Genomic DNA, 4,966 nt, shown 5'->3' with positions numbered 1-4,966 from the left:
AACGGGGAGCTCCAGTTGCCCATATGAGAATGCCCAGCACTGCCCAGCCAGGGCTGAGCTCACAAACATTGGCAGGACTAGTAGAGGACTAGGTGAGTGGGTACGTCACAGCCCACGGACTCAGTCGCATCTCAGGCCCCAAGACCACACTCTGGTGGTGGAGGGGAGGGGGGTGAAGTTACCAGCCCAAATCATAGACCCAGACAGCCACTGTCACCCCCACCAGGTGACACAGAAGGGAGACCCTTGGAGGAACCTGCTTCCCCACATCCAAGCCCTTGTTCTCTGTGCCGGAGACACTCTTTCCTATCCATATGCTTGCCAAGTACTACTCATCCAAGCGGTAGTTTTTTAAAAAATTTCTTTGGCCACATGGCTTGTGGGATCTTAGTTCCCTGACCAGGGATTGAACCCAAGCCCTCAGCAGTGAAAGTGCAGAGTCCTAACCACTGGACCACCAGGGAATTCCCTGTTTTTATTCTTTATTTAAAATTTACAGAGGGCTTCCCTGGTAGCACAGTGGTTGAGAATCCGCCTGCCAACGCAGGGGACACGGGTTCGAGCCCTGGTCCAGGATGATTCCACATGTCGCGGAGCAACTAAGCCCGTGTGCCACAACTACTGAGCCTGCGCTCTAGAGCCCGCACGCCTAGAGCCTGTGCTCCACAACAAGAGGAGCCACCACAATGAGAAGCCCGTGCACCGCAACCAAGAGTAGCCCCTGCTCGCCGCAACTAGAGAAAAACCCGGGCGCAGCAACAAAGACCCAACACAGCCATAATAAATAAATAAATTTATAAAAAAAAAAATTTACAGAATACTTACTGTGTGGCAGGCACTGTTTTCAGGGATATTTACATGTATTAATTCACTGAATCCTCACAACAGTCTTTTGAAGTAGGTGTTATTATTCCCATTTTAAAGATGAGGAAAGTAAAGCACAGCAAGGTAAAAAAAAAAAAAAAAAACAAACTCTTCCAAGGTCACACAACTAGCAAGAGGTGGAGCTGTAATTGGAATCCAACAAGTTACTTCCACGCAGCCTTCCCTGGCCTCTCAGACCAGATTAAGGGCCTTTGCTGTGAGCATCCTGAAGCTCAGATGTCTGGGATGGAATGAGCTGTCCACCAGTTTGGCCCCCGTCTCTTGATGGTGAGTCCCTTGAGGGGACACACTTTTGGGGCACTCAGGGGCCCAGCTCCTAACACAAACCCGGGCCATGGAGACTCTCAAGAAACACTGTTGACTGAATAACCTTAAGCTCAATAAAGGTGGCTAGACTCCCAATACCCAAAGGGAGAGGAGGTAGGGGCTGCGCAGACAGGCCCTAGGAGTTCTCTCCCCTCCCAAGGCCACACACCATCTACTTTGTCACTCACAGCAAGGCCTCTGCTGTCCCTGAGTATATGGGGCTGTGGAAAACTGAGGAGGGTAGAGGGGCCACCAGGCCCCACAGGAACACCCAGAGGCCCAGCTGCTCCCAGGTCTCTATGTCTCTCCAGGCAAAGGTCTCTTGAAATCCGCAGGGACCAGGAACTAAAAAGATAGAGCCTTCTTACGGTCCGCTGCCCCATTTCTTCTTATATCCAATTTTCCAAAATATTGGATAATTTCTCCAGCTCTCATTCAATGTTGCCAAACTGATGCTCAGACCCCAACCAGTGGAGAGGGATACCTGGGTACCCAGTAGACAAGCCAGACTGCAGGCACCTCACCCTTCAGGGCTGCCCTCTGGACAGGGCTTCTTCCTCTGAGAAGCTCCATTTCCATCAGCTGTGGGCCCAAAAGGACACAAAACCAAGCCCCCACCTCCCGTTGGCTGTCTCTGTACTTTGAAAGTGGGATCAACTCCCCAGAGAAATAGCTCCAAGATGGGTGCCACTGGAATGTCAATCTCAGTCTTCCCAGCTCTGAAATTGGCCTGAAGGGTGGGGCGGGAAAGGTTACAGGTCTTTAGGGACAGAGACCCCATTGGTTTCTGGGCACAGCCCCTCCCCCACATGAAAGCAGATTTCCTGCCTGCCCCTGGGTCAGCTCATCTTTCTTTCTTTCTTTTTTTTTAATGATTTTATTGTGTCATATGCTTTTTTAAAAAATATTTATTTATTTTCTTTATTTCTTTGGCTGTGTCAGGTCTTCGTTGCATGTGTGGGTTTGGCGTGCGGGCTTCGAGGGCTTCTCTCTAGTTGTGGTATGCGGGGTTTTCTCTCTCTAGTTGTGGCACGCAGGCTTCAGGGCACATGAGCCCTGTAGTTGTGGTTCACGGGCTCAGTTGCCCCGTGGCATATGGGATCTTAGTTCCCCGACCAGGGATCGAACCCACTTCCCCTGCATTGGAAGGAGGATTCTTTACCACTGGACCAACAGGGAAGTCCCCAGCCCATCTTTCTGTAATGCTGTTCAGACCTCTTCCCCCCTGTGAAGGTTAACTGAAGACAATGCCTCCCTCTGTAAAAGGAGCTGGAGGTCTTCACCTACCCCCACCCCACCCCGAGCCACTAAAGGGCAGAGTTTCCAGAGAATTTGCTTCATAACCAAGGTAGGGTGGGAGTGGGGGGTGGCTGCATAGAGGGAGCTCCCAAATTTCTCCTCAGGAAGGACTTCAGGTAGCAGTCTGTTTGCAAGGGAGCTGAGGGCTTTGCTTAAAGCTGCCTGTGCAGCCGCTGTTTGTACTTAAATAATACATTACAGATCAGTAAAAACAGCAATGTTTTCCAAAAGTGCTTTACATAAAATGAAAATGCCAACTGCCCATATCAAAAAATTAATTGCTGTTATGATCATGATGGAGACTTTGTGGGAGCCATTTCAACCTCTTGGCTGGGTGTGAGGGCTGCCTGGACTGAATGAGCCCACATCATTTGGAAATGTAAATCCACCTCAACTTCAACTGAAAAAAATATGCTCCGAGCCACAAAGCCCTGGGCTGGACCCGTGAGGGAGACAGATGTGGTGAATCCCTAGATCTGCCCTCTCTGGCTGAACACCAACTCACTGTGTGCCAGACACATCAGACGCCCTTTGTCATCTTTTATGACCACCTACAAGGGAACATTGAATTACTGTATTTCCCCCGTTTTACTCAGATGAAGAAACTGAGGCTAGAAGATGCTCTGTAACAACTGTTGCCATTTTTTCAGTGCTACCTAGACCCTATACTGAGTGATTCTAATTCATCATCTATTGACTCCCCAGTGTAGGCCCACTATACTAATGAAGAAACTGAGACAAAGTTGTCGCCCTCCCAAGATCACAGAGCCAATATGTGACAGAAATGAGACATGGGGACTTCCCTGGCAGTCCAGTGGTTAAGATTCAGTGCTTTCACTGCTGTGGACCTGGGTTTGATCCCTGGTCGGGGAACTAAGATGCTGCACGCCACATGGCACAACAAAAATAAAGAGAAGAAATGAGACGTGAACCTAAATCCTGGTCTGTCACACTCCAATCTCTGGGCACACAAAATATGTGTGATAAGGGCTCAGAAAGTAGGGCAAATAGAACTATGATGCATAAGAGATAAAGGGCAGCCCCCTTGCTTGTGGGGAAAAGCACATGACTTCACAGAAGAGGAAGAAGCTGAACAAAACCATGAAAAATGGTTAGGGTTTCAACAGAGATGGGGAGGCAGGGGACTCCAGGTGGAGCGAACCACACATGCAAAGGTTCTGAGGTAGGAACCTGTGCGGCATGCAGTCTGTGGAGCGCAGGATTATGGAAAGTGGGTCAAGGGCAGGTAAGCGTGACACGATGTGGCCATAGGGAAGGCAGTGAAGATTAATGGCTCAGGCTGGGAGTTTGAATACTGGCTTTGCCACTAATCAGGTGTAAGACCTTGGAAAATTCTCTTCCCCTCTCCAAGTCTCAGTTTCTTCATCTGTAACATGGAAATAACAATAGTTGTTTAACAGTGTTGTTCTGAGGATTCAGACAGGCACTATGCCCAGCCTGAGGTTCTTGTTACTGGGCAATGGGGAGCCACAGAGGAACTCCTGGCAGAGGGATTCAAGCTGGGCTGGGAAATGACTGACCCCCAGCCGCCCCTGCCTAACCACAAAGCAGCCCTAGGGTTCAAAAAGAGAGAAAGCAGATCCTTGACTCAGGGCCAGCTGCCCCACCCAAGGTTTCTTTGACATCTCCTGTTTTATTTTTAAAGAAGAGTCTTGTGGGGGACTTCCCTGGTGGCGCAGTGGATAAGAATCCGCCTGCCAATGCAGGGGACACGGTTTCGAGCCCTGGTCCAGGATGATCCCACATGCCACAACTACTGAGCCTGTGCTCTAGAGCCCACATGCCACAACTACTGAAGCCCACGCACCAAGAGCCCGTGCTCTGTAACAAGAGAAGCCACTGCAAGGAGAAGCCCGTGCACCGCAACAAAGAGTAGCCCCCGCTCGCCACAATTAAAGAAAGTCCGCGCACAGCAACCAAGACCCAACGCAGCCAAAAATAAATAAAATTAAAAATAAAAAGAGTCTTGTGAATTCCCCTATAAGCAATCCAGGCTTGTTTCTAACGTATTAAATTGTAATATTAAATTACTGAACTCTCCCCCTAGTAAGAGAGACAGTCCAGGCAACAGAGCCATTTACTGAGCCTGTCCCCCAGCCACCCACAAAGCTAGGCCTAGGCTGAGCTGCTCAGGTGGCAGCAGTCAGCAGCCCAGCCTCATGAGGGGAGTGCTTGGCTGGGGGCCGCCTGCCTTTACATCTGCTGGTTCCTTCCCTTGAAATGCACTCTTCCTACCCCAGCCCCCAACAGCACTAGATTTTCAGAAAATTTGCTTCACAACTGATGAGTTATCCTCTTCTGAAACTCAAGTGTCAGCTTAACTGTCACCTCTTCAGAGAGGTCTTCCCTGACCATGCTGGGTAAGTTGGCCATATCACCCTATCTTAATAGTCACCTAGTATTCTTGCCGTCTAGTATTTTCTTATTTACCTATTGCCAGTCTGTCTTACCCGAA

General features: G+C 49.6%; 1 non-coding gene across 1 annotated transcript; it reads right to left on the bottom strand.

The window, feature by feature from the left end:
• Positions 1–391: 391 nt before the first annotated feature.
• TRNAE-UUC (transfer RNA glutamic acid (anticodon UUC)) lies at positions 392–464 on the bottom strand. The gene has a single exon. It is a non-coding gene; the product is annotated as a tRNA-Glu (tRNA).
• Between the last annotated feature and the right edge of the window lie 4,502 nt (positions 465–4,966).

Source organism: Lipotes vexillifer, unplaced genomic scaffold, assembly GCF_000442215.2.
Source record: "Lipotes vexillifer unplaced genomic scaffold, Lipotes_vexillifer_v1.1 scaffold217, whole genome shotgun sequence".
NCBI classification, from domain to species: domain Eukaryota; kingdom Metazoa; phylum Chordata; class Mammalia; order Artiodactyla; family Lipotidae; genus Lipotes; species Lipotes vexillifer.
The sequence above is the reverse complement of the archived record's forward strand: the minus strand, read 5'-3'. Positions and strand labels throughout refer to the sequence as shown.